The 17,378-nt window shown below is 37.4% G+C and overlaps 1 protein-coding gene and 1 pseudogene across 4 annotated transcripts in view; one reads left to right on the top strand and one right to left on the bottom strand.

The window, feature by feature from the left end:
- STAG2 (STAG2 cohesin complex component) overlaps window positions 1–17,378 on the top strand; it is a 115,746-nt gene that overhangs the window by 20,428 nt on the left and 77,940 nt on the right. The window contains exon 1 of one of the 4 annotated variants that reach the window (XM_016197055.2): window positions 9,256–9,356. The exons of the other annotated variants lie outside the window; for them this stretch is intronic. The gene's annotated coding sequence lies outside the window, so the exon portion shown is untranslated. Of the gene's footprint in view, window positions 1–9,255; window positions 9,357–17,378 lie in introns of those variants that run through there. 4 annotated transcript variants of the gene reach the window in all.
- Window positions 6,411–6,990, bottom strand: LOC107524983 (large ribosomal subunit protein eL21 pseudogene; annotated as a pseudogene).

Genomic DNA, 17,378 nt, shown 5'->3' with positions numbered 1-17,378 from the left:
GCCGGCAGCCCGGGCGTGTGCCCTGACCGGGAATTGAACCCCGATCTCCTGGATCCTAGATTGATGCTCAACCACTGAGCCATGCCTGGCTGGACTGTAGCTCTGTTTTTTGTTTTTGTTTTTCTCTCTCTACGTCCAGCATTGTGAACTTTTAAAGCTCTTGGTAAATGAAAATATGTTGTTTCCCAATAGTGTTGTATTCATATTATAGAGGTATGGTTGCTGTGATATATGGCAGCCACATCATCCCTGCTTCTGGAAATGTTATTTTGTGTTTGCCAGTAGTAGTTCAGGTTCTTTAATTTGTGTTTCTTTGATTACTAGCTAGAATGAATATTTCCCCTTATTTTCGAGCAAGGTATTTTGAATGTGACAGACAACACTTAAGTTTAACCTCGGGCGTCTTTTAATTATGAGTATACAGTAGTAGTTTTCTGGTTAATCACTGGTAGTGATGGTTTTTAGTATTAAGTAGATGTATCTAATTATTTTAAATTGGGTCTGTGTATTATTTTGTAATGTCTGTTCACCTTATTTGTAGTTTCAGCTTATTTCAATTTACAAACAGCAGATGCCTAGGAAACCTACAATAATCTATGCATCCTCTTGTCTAGCCCAGTAGTGCTAAGTTGCATTCAGTGGACAGCTTGTAGATAAGCTGTGTTCAAAGTGTTTTGTAAATTGTAAATAGTATATGAGAGAACCAGTGGGAAAAGCCCAGATTTTTTTTCTCACTGCAGTGTAATCTTTTTAACAATGAAGCCTAGAGTGAAATTAAAATTTTATTAGTAGTTCAGCCTGTTTCTTGGTAGTAATGATAATTTTTAGTCATGAGCAGGGTAGAGAAAGTAAAATTGGGTGTTAGACATTCTTTTTTTTTTTTTTTATTCTCACCTGAGGATATTTTTTCCATTGCTTTTCAGAGAGTAGAAGGGAGAGAGAGACAGAGAGAAACATTGATGTGAGAGAGATGCATCTATTGGTTGCCTCCTGCACATGCCCTGACTGGGGCAAGGGATCAAGCCTGCAACCGAGGTACGTGCCCTTGGCTGGAATCTAACCCGGGATTCTTCAGTCCGCGGGCCGATGCTCTAATCACTGAGCAGGATTACCTAGGGCAAGACATCATTCTTAAAATATTATTATATGTTTGCATTCATGGTTATGCCAGGTAGTAGTTCATAGACTTCCCCTACTGAAAATTTGTTAGTGCCAGGCATTGTGAAACCTATGGGAAAAGGTACCTTTTAGGATATTAGAGAATGTTCTGGACTGTCTAATTTTAGAGTGATTAAAGATACACTAGCAAATTTGCAGTGAAAAAAGGTTCAGGTTTGGGGAGAGAAGTTCAGGGCAAATGGAAATATAGAATAGTTAATTTTCAAACACACTATAAAGACTTATTTTAGTTAGGAATGTCACATGTATTATTTATAGCTTTAGTTAAAATGATCGTGTATGTTGTATTATGTTTAAATGTAGTGAATGGAGCCCTGCTCCCCTCTCAGCACAATCACCTTGTTTTATTTTCATGGTAGTTTTTATCACTGCTGGTATTTTCTTGTTTCTTTGTGGTCTCTCTTCCTCCTACTAGAATTAAGCGCTATGGGAGCAGGGGCTTTGCTGTTTATTGCTGTAACCTCGGTGCTACTCAAGAAATATTTGTTGAATGAATGATTTAATAATTTAACTAGATACTGATTAAAGTATTTAGAAATAAATTCAATCCTAGTTGTGAGTGTAACTAAATGTCTGAAGTTTTTGAAATTGTGCAGGGTTGTTTTTTTTTTTAAAATCAGTTTAAGGTGGAATAAGTTTTGAGATCTGAGGTGCTTGTCAGTATTACTGTAGGTACAAGAAATGAGAGGTAAAGCTAAAAAAAGACATAAGTCTCCAAAAGTGTGGTAAATAAATCTTTTGCTGTATGTAACTGGCTGAGCTCATTATCTGAGCTATGACTGTGAGCAGGGCTTCTTCTGATGAGGTTTATCTCCACACGTTAGGACAGGGTTTTATTCCTTAGCATCTGATTTGGTGTACACTAAGTCTTCACTTAATGTCATAAGTGAAATTTATGCAAATTTATGTAACTTTTAGCAAAATGATGTATAACGAAACCAGTTTTACCTGCCATAGGTTAATTGATATAAACAAGAATTAAATTCCTACGGCATTCTCAATGTTATAACAAAATAATGCTGAATGAAATGACACTATTCAAGGACCTGCTGTATTTCCAAATGTAGACAAGTTTCTTTTGCTAATTGCAGAAGTTAAGAAATTTGAAGCAGGTAAAAAAAGAATAGTTAGTGAAGCTACAGTTGACCCTTGCACAATGCAGGGGATAGGGGAGCTGACCCCCCTGAAAATATGAGTATAACTTTTGACTCCCCCCAAACTTAACTATAATAGCCTAGTATTGACTGGAAGCCTTACTGATAAGCACATTTAATTAACACTTACTTTGTATGTTATATGTATTATACAGGGTGTCCCAAAAGGTGTACACATACTTTAACTGCTGTTAGGTCAGTTTTGAAAATGAAATGTATTTTATTTTATTTATTTTTTTATCTTCATCCAAGGATATTTTCCCCCCATTGCTTTTCAAAGAGAATGGGAGAGAGAGATAGAAACATCGATGGGAAAGAGACACATTGATTGGTTGCCTCCCACATGTGCCCTGACTGGGGCCAGGGACTGAGCCTGCAATCGAGGTATATGCCCCTGGCCGGAATTGAACCTGGGACCCTACAGCCTGCAGGCCAACGCTCTGACCACTGAATCAAACCGGCTAGGGCATGAAATGTATTTTTTAATAAACACTGTCTTTATAATTATTCAAAGTGTGTGTATACATTTTTTGGGACACCCTGTACACCGTATTCTTACAATAAAGCAAGCAGAGAAAAGAAAATGCTTTTAAGAAAATCATAAGGAAAATATGTTTGTTTATTGAAAAAGATCTGCATGTTAAGGGGATCTGTTTAGTTCAAACTTGTGTAGTTTAAGGGTCAGTTGTAGATTGCTTTTTTTGCCACCATCTTGTAGGAAGATTGGGGGAGGGTTTGTTAGCACTGTTCTCCAAGGTTGAATGTATTACCTAATAGCAAATTCTGGGTGTGCTGCTCACTATGTGTGTTAAAGGTAGTGGTGAGGATCCCACCATACTTTTAGTGCATTGTAGAGTTTACATAGCAGTTTTCACTTTGTCCTCATGATAGTCCTTTAGAGAGGGAGGTCTTGTGGTATTCATGCTGTTTTACAAATGAAGAATTACCCTTTCAGACAAGCCAAACATGGCCCAAGGTCACGCAACTAGAATTGGTAACAGAAACAGCAGCATACACATCTTGTTTTCTGATTCTGGTTCTTTGTTCTTTAGAACCATAGAGTTTTAGATCAGGAAGAAGCCTTAACTCTATAAATTCCTTTATATATGTACGGGAAATAATTTAACATTACAAAGCTAATATGTAAGGATTCTAACCCAGGTCTGCTCAGATTGGTTCTGTATTTCTAATCTTCCATGTGTTTGATCTTGGAGATGTGCATGCTACTGGATGAATTGGCTGGCAGGTAACAAAGGTATTAGGGTTTCATAATAGTTTTCTGGTTCATGTTTATACTTGTAATGGTGAGTAGCTTCCAAAAACATTTGAATGTATTTTGAGGTAACTTGGAATACTGGAAAGAAGGTAGTAAGCCTTCTAGTCAAGCAGATTTAAGTTGGAATCCTATGACTCCTCTCATTAACTGTTTGGCCTTGTGGAAATTAATTTCTTTTGTTTTCTCATCTGTAGAATGGGCAGGGTATCACCTGGAAATAATTAAAGATAGTGTATTATGTTAAATTTATGCAACATGGAATGTGTTTGATAATGTTAGGTTTATTTTACAAAATGCCAGAGAGATGAAACTCATGTCTTTATGGTACAGAAAGGAACAACTAAGATGACAACAAATTTGGGAAAGCATTTGTAGCAAATATGAGCAAAGGTTTTATGTTATTCAGCATTCAGGTACATTGATGTGAACAACCGTTCTGATTTTAAATGTTAGTGGACATGATTTAATACTATTGCTACCACTTATTCAGTGCCAGGCACTATGCTAAGTGTCATTTTAAATCCTTAGGCAGTAAACGTGAAGAATTGGTGCAAATCTCCCCATTCTACAAATAACAAAAAATTGTAGACATACACCTTGTCTCTAATCAAGAGCCCTAAAATAAATGTTGATCTACTTGAATCTAATGATAAGAAAATAGGAAATAATTCCACATAAAATCTATACACAGGAAGCAGTGTTAGTTATTATAGTGAAATATTGGGGTCAATCTTAATGTCTAATAAGAAATAAGTAGGTTATGATACAGCATTTCTGGTGGAATTTCATTAAACTATTAGTTTTTATTACTATTATAAAAATGGTAGAAATGCATATAGAGATTAAAATTATGCACAATAAATATTTATTCTTTGGTTATAGTTTTGAAAAACCAACACCTAGGCATCCATGCACGTACATACGGATAAAGCCTGGGGAGAAAAATGAAAAATAAGTGATTTATCAGGGTAATGGATGCTGTGTGATTGTTCTGAGTTCTTTAAAGGTAATTTTGCATGTAATTTGGTGGGAGCCAAGGTCATCTGTTTCCTGTGTAGCGTTCACTGAAGAACATTGCTTTACAAATGCTCAGAGGGTTTGACCTAGATGATATCCAGTATATTGTTTCTTACACTTTGGGGGGACTTTAATAGTCTCAACTACTGACTCTTTATTCTTTTAGTAAACTCTGAGCACACACTACCATTCAATCGTTGCATTTTACCATGGAATTTTAGTGTTATTCTTTTCTTCTTGTTCTTGAAAATTATAGCCACTGTAAGTAGACTTATATCTTATATAACTATTTTTGTACCTTAATGGATTTATTTGAGAATCTTCAACTTCTTGATGAAATGAAGGAAGCATGCTTTAATCCAGCAATTTTCAACTGCTGTGCCGCAAGAATTTTTAAAACATGCAACACCTGACTATTTAGTCAGGGACACTGACCTCTTTTAAAAGAGCCCTTAGGTTGGCAAATTAAAAAATGACAACAGGCAACACAACAATAGCCGTCCAGTGTGAATGAATCAAAATTATGCCTATGTTTTAATCAGATGGGCAAAAAATATATTTTTTGGTGTGCTGCAGAATTTTAGTAATTTGTGTGTTCCATGAGATGAAAAAGGCTGAAAACAGCTGCTGTAGGCCGTCCATTGTAATCTCTATGCCCATTGCTTTTTGTGTAGCTTGTCTTGTCAATCAGCAAAGCAAATACTTTACTGCTCTCTGCCTTCTGAATTACTTCATATATTTTATGGTTGATATATTTTATGGTATGTGTGTTCTTTTCTGTTTCATTGCTTCCATTAAAAAAGACTGGTTGAGGTGTTAGTTTGATTCCTTCTCTTTTTTCATTCATCTGTGAGTACTACAAGACACAGTGCGCCATTGATTCTTGAATTTCTCATTTATATTCTGATTTTAAAGGAAGCTTGTTAGAATTTGCCTGGAGAAATGGTGTGACGGTTTAGGTGGTTTGAAAACTTACCAGAGTGCTTTTTCAGTTGTTTCCAGTTGTGTTTCAGTTAAGGACATTGTTAAATTGGTTCATTCTCTCTCAGTCAGTCAGTCTCTCCCTCCTTCCTCCCTTTCCCTCTCTTCCCTTTTTTTTCTCTCTCCTCTTCCTCTCTCCTCTCTCCCCTCTCTCCTCCCCTGTATCTCTCTCCTCTTTCTTATCTAGCTATCCTAGCTATCTGCTTATCTAATTTCTATTTTATTTGTTTTAAATTAATCTTCAGGGAGTATGTCTGCAAGTGAAACCATTGAGAGTTCCCTGTATTATAATTCTTTGGAATGTTTGCCTTTCTTGGTGGTTGTATATTTTATAGAAGCAGCATCTGGGAAAACTTGCTGGTTCTGTAGCATGGTTCTCATGTATTCAAAGGATTTTTTAAATGTTCGGTGCAGGCTGCTTCAAAAGGAGGAAGAACTCTTATTATTACTTGTATAAAAATAATGATTCCTGTCGATGGTAAAAATTGAGTACAAAAGGGGGTGTAGAGTGAAAAATTTCAATCCCTCCATTCCCAGTTTTCAGAGGTAACCACTGCTGATAATTTGTTTGTATCCTTCTAGAAAATTTGTAAGCATAAACAAATTGCATTAAATTTATATGTATTGGTCTATAACTTGTTCTTTTCACTTGATGATACTGTCTTACATTTTATAATATCGGCACATTTTTAGCAGTATATACTCTGTATTTATGAATCTAATCATTCCCATGGCCTTTTATTTTATTTTATTATTTTATTTTATTTTATTTAGGACACAAAGTTTTCTTTAATTACTTTTTGGGGGAAGGGATACCACACTTCTACCCAATTAAGAGAAACATTTTTATCAGTACGGAGGTCTTTTTTTTTTTTTAACACTTATCATGCCATGAATTCATAGGGAATGGGTTCCAGCAGCTCAGGCTCCTTTCCATGGGTTCTCACAAAGTGTGCTTCCCTGGGTGGAGCAGGCTGATGCTTCAGTTGAACCCAGGCACCTTTCTCTTTGGCTTCCTTCTTTTTCTGTTCATTTTCTTTCACACATTTCATTAAGCTATCTTGGCTCTTAAAGTGCGTAATATGCTCAATACACACATTAATTCTCTTGGCAAGAATCTTGCCCTTAACTTGTTTGTTCACAACAGTGCCCACCGCATGCTGGGGGACACTGTAGAGACTTCCAGTTTTGCCATGGGAACATTTGTGGGGCATTCCTTTTTGAACAGTGCCCATTCCCTTGATGTCTACAATATCACCTTTCTTGCAGATGCGCATGTATGTGGCCAAAGGAACAACTCCATGTTTTCTAAAAGATCTAGAGAACATACAGCGGGTGCCTCTCCTCTTTCCCTTTGTGTTGGTCATTTTGGCTAATTACTGGCAGATGGCAGTTCTGGCTGAACGGCCCCATGGCCTTTTAAAAAATTAATTTTTCAATCCTCACCCGAGGACATGCTAAGAGACAGAGACAGAGACAGAGACAGAGGGAGGAACATTGATGTGAGAGAGAAACATTGATCGGTTGCCTTCTGTACCTGCCCCAATGGGATCAAACTGCCTCAAACCCAGGCTGTGTCCTGATGGGAATCTAACCAGCAACCCTCAATGCACAGGACGATGCTCAGCCAACTGAGCTATTCCAGCTGGGCCCGTGGCTTTTTAAAATGCCTACTTTTCTGGGCATACGTGTAATTTAATCTGTTTTTCTTACAGAAAAAGTGGTATTATAATTATATCTCTACACTAAATTAGCCCAGACAGTTTTTAAAAATATGTTTTTATTGATTTTTTTTTTGTGTGTGAGAGAGGAAGGGAGAGGGAGAGAGAGATAGAAACATCCATGAGAGAGAAACATTGATGGGCTGCTTCCTGCATGCCCCCTATTGGAGATTGAGCCCACAACCTGGGCTTGTGCCCTGACTGGGAATTGAACCAGTGACGACGTGGTGCATGGGTTGGTGCTTAACCACTGAGCCACACTGGCTGGGCAGCCTAGATATTTTTTGTTGGGTGGGAAGTTCATGGGGATGTGATTTAGGTCATACTTTATGTCAAAAGAATAAACTTTATTGTGTGTATAAGATGCAGTTTTTATCTTTGAAGAGTCTGTAGTCTTAATACAGAAGGCACCTAAGGAAACAAAAGCATTAAAATACAGGATCATTATTGTAAGTATAGAAGCTTGTGTATAGCTACAGAAAGAGGTGGTGATTATCTGGGAGAGTTCAGGGAGTGTGCCTTACAGAGAGGAGGTAGTGATTGAGGTTCAGTAGGAGTTTATCAGGGAATTCCAAAGCAACCAACCTCCCTCCCTCCCTTTCCTCACATATTGTAGTAGTACCCAACTACTTTTAGTTATGTTAACATACCATGCTGTTTGAAGCCCACTTGTTTCTTTGCTTGAGCTGTTTCTAGTGTCTAAAACACTCATACACCCACTTGCCGGTATAACTTCATGTCCTTCAGATTTAGATAGGGGTCACCTGGAAACCATATCTGAGCTCCCCTTTCCCAGTTAAGAGCCACTTTTCTGTGCCCTGGGGCTTCCTATGCATATTTATGCCAGTGTACTTTCATGGCACTCAATTGTAATTGCTTACAGTACAGTGACACCTTCACTGTACTGTAAGCTCACTTGGGGGGGGCACTACTCTATTTTATTCATTTTCCCCAACATTTTATTATTTTTTTATTTTTAACTTTATTATTATTTTTTGTTAATCTTCGCCCAAGGATATTTTTTCCATTGATTTTTTTAGAGAGAGTGGAAGGGAGGGAGGGAGGGAGAAAGAGAGAGAGAGAGAAAAACATTGATGAGAGAGACACATCGAGTGGTTGCCTTCCACACGTGCCCCCAACCAGGGGCTGGAGACGGAGTCTGCAACCTAGGTACATGTCCTTGACCGAGAATAGAACCCACAACCCTTTGTTGCTCGGGCTGACACTTTAACCTCTGACCAGGGCTCTCCCATCATTTTATGTATGTATGTATGTATGTATGTATGTATTTAATCCTCACCAGAGGATATTTTCTCCATTGCTTTTCAGAGAGAGTGAAAGGGAGAGAGAGAGAAACATCGATGTGAGACACATCGATTGGTTGCCTCCGCATGTGCCCGAACCAGGGCTGGGGATAGAGCCTGCAACCGAGGTCAGAATCGAACATGCCTTTGGTCAGAGTCGAACCCAGGACCCTTCAGTCCATGGGCCGACGCTTTAACCACTGAGCCAAACTGGTTAAAGCTCCCCAACATTTTATTAGAAAAATTTCCAGTATACATAATTATACTGATCACCCATATACCCATGTTTCTGGGTTGAGTAGAAGGGGGAGTCGGTTATGGTTACAGACTGGGGAAACAGAAATGGGAATGAACACTTTTCATGGAATAATGAGACAAACATTGTACTTCGGAGCTGTAGGTTTAACTTCATTAATTAAAAAAACAATGGTTTTTGGTCTCTGGAGAATCTCATTGGGATTGCCAAGGGGCTTGGTGATGTTAAATTATAACAAGTGCCTCCAAAAGGTTATCGTATATTCTTCTAAAACTCATAGTTTTAAAAATACTCTTTTTTATCTGATTCTTTTTCCCAGTTGAGTAAACTTTTGTCTTGGTTTATTCATATTTTCTAGAAACTGGCGGCTCTTGATGTTTCTGTAGAAGATAGAAATTAGAAAGAGGAAGATCCCAGTGGCAAGTTGAAGTCTACATGGAATAAACTTCCTGGAGATTTTCAGTCTTGGTTAGCTTAAACTTGAGCAATATCTTTTAGGAAAGAGATACTTTTTTCTTGTGGAAGGAAGAGTAGTGTGGTCACTATTGGTGGTTTAGGCTCTGGGAAGCTTCTTAAGGACATTCTGGGGAAATAATCATTGAGCTGTGGGTTTCTGGCGTTTGAGAGAATGAGGTTCAGATGATTAAGTGGCCTAAGTCAGGCAGGGGGGGAGTGTGTTTGCTTCTCTTCCCTAACTGCTCATCCCTTTTCTGTCCCTAAAACTGGGTCATCCTGTATATTGGAGGTTCCTGATTCCATGGCTTACAGCAACTTTTCTTAAAGTGAGATATGGACCCACCAATATAAGGGATTTGAGAGTAATACAGATACCAAGACTTGTATACAGATCTGAGTGCTTCCCTAGGTGTGGGTTTTATAACCTGCATTTTATCAAGCATTTTATATGATTCTTAAGCACACTGGAATTTAAGAGAACTACTCTCTTATAGATGGAATTTTCCATTATTGATTAAGTGATCCCCCGCATGTATTATAGTGGAGCTACTACTGCTCCCCTTCAGCGAAGCACAATTACAGGCAACAAATGCCTATTTGCTTTATAATAAGATTGCTGGTAAAGTGCAGCTGTTGGGGGTTTTCGGCTGCTCAGGATTCTACTAGAGATCATTTCGTGTACACAATTGTAAGGGAACTGTTTTTATGTATTGAACAGGGTGTGTATGATATTTCAGGGGTTTCTATGTGATCATTTTAGACATTTACTTAAATATAGATGAAGGAAACTAACACCTCTCTTATATTTGATTTTGACTGATTCAGAAGACTTTAAGGGCAAAATTTCATTTATGTTCTGAAGAGCCGATATGAATTATCCCAACAAGACACCTATTTGTGAAGCACATATGCCTAAAACAAGTTCAAACTGAGATTTTTGCCTCTTACTAGCTTGTGTGACCTTGGGCAAGACTCTTAACTGTTTAAAAAGTATTCAGTGTTGATGAGTGTTTAGAGGAAGTCCATGTGTTGTGGAAACCGTTTTATGACATTACTTGCGTAAGCATTAGCAATATCAGACTTCTGGTCTTACCTAGATAATGTGTGGACATTTTTCTTCTCAGGTGTAATACAGAAATAACAAGGTGAACAGGAAAAAACCCCTCTGTGAACTCTTTTTTTTTTTTTAAAGCATACTTGGAGACAGATGACAAGTGCAGATTACAAAAAATGTGTAAGAGAGGGTAGGCAGTACATGAGAGAAACATGGAGTGTAGTAAGCTAGCCTAGGGATAGCTCATCTCAGAAATCTCAACTGTAAAAGATAATAATATCCTTTGTATGTGGCAATGGGAGCAGATGAAAAGGTTGAGCAGGTTGAAAAAGCCCCTGAGGACAAGGTTTAGTCAGACTAGGAGGGAGAGTAGGGCTGAATGTAACAACTGCCGCACAAAGACGCCATGTTAGCAGGAAGTGATCTGTCTTGGTGGAAGAAGTGGAGAGAATTTTTGACTTATCAAGCTTGAAAGACTATACTAATACATAAAGAGTGTTTTGAAGTCAGCAAGAAAGAGATCAGCCTGTTAGGAAGAAAGGGCAAATGACATGAGCAGAGAGAATTTATGGAAAAGGTACTAAGAATGGCCTGTAAACGTAAGGAAATAAGAGAAGAGCAAATTAAAACTATAGGTATCCCTTCTTAGCCAGACATGTTTGGTTCCTGATTTTCATCAGCAAGAGTTCAGATAATTATGAATACTGCATTATCCAAATCTTGGTTTGAGTTTTGAATAACAGGACTTATTGAAAATGTTTGTTTGGTTCCTAAGTTTGTGAAGGTGGGACTTCATGTAGGGAGATTCAATATACCCTGAATTAACCCTTTTTCACCTTAGCAGATTAGCAAAAATTTGAAAGTCTTGACAACGCTGTTAGTGAATGTACAGAAACAAATCCATACATAGGTTGCTGGTGGAAGTACAATTTGTTATAACCTTTGTCTATGGAGGCCAATTTTGCTATTATTTGTTAAAATTACAAATTCATATAGCCATTGGTCACAATCTTCAATCATATGTCAGTTGGTATGAAGGATGCTTACGTGCTAATTGATTAAAATGGCTAGAGCAGCCCCAGCTGGTTTGGTTCAGTGGTTAGAGCCATCGGCACTCGGACTTGAAGGTTCCCAGGTTCTATTCTGGCCAAGGGCACATACCTCGGTTGCAGGCTTAGTCCCCAGCCCTGGTCGGGGTGCATTCGGGAGGTAACCAACCGATGTGTCTCTCTCACATCGATGTTTCCCCCCCCCCCCGAAAAGCAATGGAAAAAATATCCTCAGGTGAGGACTGAAAAAAAAAAAAAGAGCAGAACAAAGTGGAATTAAATGTTCAAGTGGCTAAAACAGGTAATTTGGGGGTTTCAGTGTAGATATCAAAGAAACTAATTAGAAGATGGACACAGACTTTAAGTTTTATTAAGGTATTATTTACATAAAGTCCAATTCACTCTTTAGTATACAGTTCTGTGAGTTTTGGCAAAGAGGTGAATAAAATCATCACAATCAAGATACATTTCAGTTCCAGTATCTCAAAATCCCTCCAAAACAGCAAACCCTTGATTTTGCAGACCTTGATTTAATGGACTTTGGATTTAATGGACAAAGTTTTCAGTCTATATGTCACGTGAAAGTTAACACTCTTAATTTAAAAATGCTTTTAACCAAGATTTGCTTTTACTTAAATTAGCAGGTTATTGTTTGTTATTAATCTACTTTTAAAAAAAATACATTTTTGTTGATTGCAGAAAGAGGAAGGGAGAGGGAGAGAGAGAGAGAAACATCAATGATGAGAGTCATTGATTGGCTGCCTCCTGCACGCCCCCTACTGGGGATCAAACCCACAGCCTGGGCAAGTGCCCTGACCAGGAATCGAATCGTGATCTCCTGGTTCATGGGTCGATGCTCAACCACTGAGCAACACCAGCCAGGCTTCACTTATTTTTAACAAATTTTAGCAAATAGCCATATGTTGGAAAAAACACTGTAGTGATTTCGCCAACACAAATAAATATCACACATCTACAACTGTAGTCTACATATTTAAATCCAAGAGTCACCACTTGTAAACATTGTGTGAATGATTAGCCTGTGATCATACTGCAGTGCTCGGTCGTTGGTTCTGTTGTCTCGTGGCATGACTTTCTGCAGCAGTTTTCGCATGTGCCCACTGATGTTCCCATGTGCACCAAGCTGCACCCCAGCCGTATGCATTTGTTTACTCAAGGTGACTGGTGAATGCACACATTTACTAGACCTATTCAGTATAAATTTAAAATTACAGTAATACATACAGAAAACACTTCTGTGAAATTAAACTTTTCATACATACTTAATTTTAATTACACTAACTTGTCTACATAAGTAAAAAAAAACCCTTATTTGTCAATTTTTAACATACACGTTCAGAAATCCCACTTTATTATATAATGGATTTTTGGCCTTAGTGGGCACCCCGTTACCCGAATTAGTCCGTTTTATTGAGGTTTTACTGTACTCCTTGGTACAGTCAGTCTTTCTCCCCAACCTGAGCTCCTGGCAACCATTGATCTGTTTTTCATCCATAGGTTTTTTTTTGCCTTTCGACTGTCAGATAAATGGAATCGTACAATAAGTAGCCTATTGAATCTGGCTACTTTCACTTAGCATAATACGTTTAAGATTCAGCCTAGTATGTACATACTGATATGCAAAATAGAATCCATGCCTTCAAAATGGGTAATTACAAATTGTGATAAGTACAAGAAGTATAGCAAGTTGCTGAGAGAACTTACAGTAATACTATCTTTTTCACCTAATTTTTTTATTTTATTGCAGTTTACATTCGGTATTGCTCTGTCTTGGTTTCAGATGTACAGCATGGTGGTGGAAAATCATGCACTCTGCACAGTGGTCCACACAATCTGTTATCTTTAGATGAGAGCAGAGTTTGGCAGCCTTCAGCCTTGGCCTGCTGACTGTTTTGGGACACTCACATACAAAAATATTCATTTAATAAATTAATTATGTATTTATAAAAAAAGATTCAGCCTAGTCATATATGTATCAGATGTTTGTTCCTTTTTATTATTGAGTAGTATTCCATTGTATGGATGTAACAAATTTGCATATCCATTCACCAGTCGAGGGACATTTGGGTTGTTTTTCACCTTTTGGTGATTACAGATAAAGCCGCCCAGAAGTTTTAAAGTTTTTACATTTTAGTCTGGCATTCTTTCTGACTTAATTTTTCCATAGATACAAGGTATGGGTTAAGGAACTTTTTTTGGCTTATAGATATCTAATTGTTTGAAAAGACTGTCTTTCGTTATTGAAGTGACTTGGTGCCTTTGCAAAAATCAGGTGACCATATGTGTGTGGGTCTACTTCAGGTTTCTATTCAGTTGATCTGTCTTGATTACACTCTTTATTATGGTAACTTTATAGTAAGCCTTGGTATAGTGTGAGTCCTCCAAACTTTTTCTTTTTCAAAATTGTTTTGGCTGTTCTAATTCCTCTGCCTTTTCACCTAATAATCAGCTTGGTGAGTAAAAAAGAAAACCTTGCTAGAATTCTGATTAGACATTTTGAAGTTTTACTTTGGTATAATACTATATTCACAGGACGTAGTAAAGTAAATGTAAAGAGGATCATGTATACCCTTCATGTAATTTCCCTCATTGGTAATATGTTGCATGACTATAGTACAATATCAAGACCAGGAAATTGATATTGATGTCATTTACAAAGTTTATTCAGATTTTGCAGTTATATGTGCACTCATTTATGTGGCTTTGTTTATGTATTTATAATTCTGTGCAGTTTCATCACGTGTAGATGATTTAACCATCGCCACCATCAAGATACAGAACTGTTCCATCATCACAGAGACCCCTCATACTACTCGTTTATAGTTATACTCCTTCCCCTCCCTCACCTTCCTCTATTCTGTTTCTAATCCCTGGCAAACACTAACGTGTTCTCCATAATTTTGTCCTTTTGGAGACTGTTATATAAATGGAAACCATGCAGTATATAATCTGTGGAGATTGGCTTTTCCCCCCATTCAAATAATTCCCTTGAGGTACATCTGAGTTTTTACATTCCAACAGTTAATTCCTTCCTATTGCTGTGTTGTAGTCCATGGTATGGATGTGCCACAGTTTATTTACTATTCACTCATTGAAGGATATTTGGGTTTGTATTAGTTTGGAAAGGCTGCCATAACAAAATACCACAAACTGGGTGGCTTAAACAACAAGAATTTATTGTTCCACAGTTGTGGAGGCTAGAAATCCAAGATCAAGGTGTCAGCAGGGTTGCTACCTTCTGTGGGCTATGGCAGAGATCTGTTCCATGCCTCTTCCCTAGCTTCTGGTGGTTTGCTGGCAGTCTTTGGTATTCTTGGTTTGTAGAATTGCCTTGGTCTCTGCCTTTATTTTCACATGATGTTCTTACTTTGTGCATGTCTGTCGTCAAATTTCCTCTTTTTTGTTGTTGTTAATCCTCACCCGAGGATATATTTTCCATTGATTTTTAGAGAGTGGGAGGGAGGAAGGGAGGGGGATAGAAACATCAAGGTGAGAGAGACACACCAATTGGCTGCCTATTGCCCGCGCCCCTAGTAGGGGCGGGGATGAGCCTGCAATTCAGGTAACGTGCCCTTGACCAGGAATCAAATCTGTTGGACCTTCAGTGCATGGGCTGATGTTCTAAACACTGAGCTACACTGGCCAGGGCCAAATTTCCTCTCTTCATGAGGATACTAGTCCTATTGGATTAGGGCCCACACTAATGACCTCATTCGAACTTGATAATTTCTATAAAGACCCTAACTCCAAGTAAGATCACATTCCAAGGTACTTGTGGCTAAACTTCAAAATATGAATTTTGGGATGACACAATTCAACCTGTAACCAAGTTATTTGCAAATTCTGGCTATTACAAGTAAAGCTTCATGAACATTCTTATACATGTTTTTGTGTGGACATAGATTTTCATTTTTCTGGGATAAGTTCTCAGGAGTAAGATTGGTTGTTTTTAATGGTAAATATGTATATGGTTTTTAAATTTAAAATTTTAAAATTTATTGAGATATAATTTACATATAAGTTGTACAATGTGTTGATTTGGTACATTTACATATTACAGTATGATTACCGCCATAGCTTTAGCTAATGTTCTATACTGTCACATAATTATCACTTCTTTTTCTGTGGTGAGCGTGTGTGGTTTTTAGAAAAAACTCCTAAACTCTTTACCAGAGTGGCTGTACCATTTTACATTTCCATCAGCAATAATGTGTGAGAATCAGTTTCTTTGCATCTTTGCTATGATTTGGATTTGTCACTACATTTTATTGTTACCATTTTGACAGGTGTAGTGATATCTCATTGTGGTTTTTATTTTGCATTTCCTTCAATTGAATTTTAGCATTATTAACGTTATTAATGTTTTTAAGATAATTACCTTTTTTCTCTTACATTTAAACTCTTGATTCTTAATATCATTAACATGATTACTTGCTTGCTATTATTTTTTCTTGTTTGCTATTATATAGTAAAAAGAAAATAACTTCAAAAGAACATAATCAGCAGTGCAACAGAACTATTAAGTAAAGTTTAATTTTTATTTATATTTCTTAAAATTCATCTCACTGTAGATAAAGTCTTAATTTTTAAACTCTTACTGTAAATGCTTTTTTTGTATGCTCATGGTATTTATTTGATGTACACCATAGATTAGGTTTATTTTTTCTAATTTTTTACAACCTTATGAATTTAAAAAATTCAGTTTCATTTTTTTGAACAGGTAATTTATTTTCCTAAATCAAAACGTAAAGTTATATAAAAAGGTGTACACAGAAGTCTCCAGAGTCCTGCCTCCTTACTCCTTTCACCCCTTCCTCTATATAGTCATCTTTTTTTTTTAATATGCCTTTATTCATTTCAGAGAGAGGAAGGGGGAGGGGGGGAGAGAGAGAAACATCAGTGGTTCCTTGATCTACTGCCTCCTGCACGCCCCCTACTGGGGATTGAGCCCAAAAACTGGGTATGTGTCCTGACTAGGAATCCGAAGGGTGATCTCCTGCATCATAGGTCAATGCTCAACCGCTGAGCCATGGCCGGCTGGGCTATATAGGCATCTTTAAAGAAATGTTTATTTTATTTTATTATTTTTAGTTAATCCTCGCTTGAGGATATTTTTTCCATTGATTTTTAGAGAGAGTGGAAGGGAGGGAGGTAGAGAGAGAGAAACATTGATGCCCTCGGGCTGACACACTATTCATTTAGCCACACTGGCAAGGGCTAAAAAAATGTTTCTTGTTAATACTTCCAGTATTTCTTTTTTGTCCAGAGAAGCAAATGCATCCATATGTACATTTTTATTTTACACTTATTTCTTCGAAGTAGCATACTGATCAACACGATTTGTTGCAAACATTGATATTAAGTGCCAGGCATAGTAGAAATATTAAGAGTTGTGTTGATGTATTTCATGGTGTGAGAGTTGAATCTGCCACGCTGAATGCTGAACCATTTCATGATGTGTAAGTTTGATCAATATGAGTTAGTGAGGTAGGTTCACTAGTAACTATGTTAATCATTATATAGCCACTTCAGCAGCAGAGAAACTACTTGTTGCTCTGTGACTTCGGACAGAAAAAGAGACAGGTGAAATACCATTGAATACCTACTGAGTTGTTATTGCTGGCCAAAGCAGTTCATACAGGACGGATGTGGGGGTAGGGGCACATGATGAAGTAAAACATTCAAGTAAAATGATATGAGTGGAATAATTGGCAAACATTAGCAGAATAATTTACAAGAAGCAGTTGGAGAAGAAAACCTTTTCCCTTTTTTGTTTGGAATATATTAATCAGGAATGCTAAGCATAATTGCTAATGGTAGAGAGAGAGAGATTGTTTTTCTTGATGAAAAGAGCATTTTGAGCATTTTTGCCAAAGTAATCATAGAATAAGATGGCAAATATTTCTTTTT

Source organism: Miniopterus natalensis, chromosome X (assembly GCF_054644295.1).
Source record: "Miniopterus natalensis isolate mMinNat1 chromosome X, mMinNat1.hap1, whole genome shotgun sequence".
Taxonomy (NCBI): Eukaryota; Metazoa; Chordata; class Mammalia; order Chiroptera; family Miniopteridae; genus Miniopterus; species Miniopterus natalensis.
The sequence above is the reverse complement of the archived record's forward strand: the minus strand, read 5'-3'. Positions and strand labels throughout refer to the sequence as shown.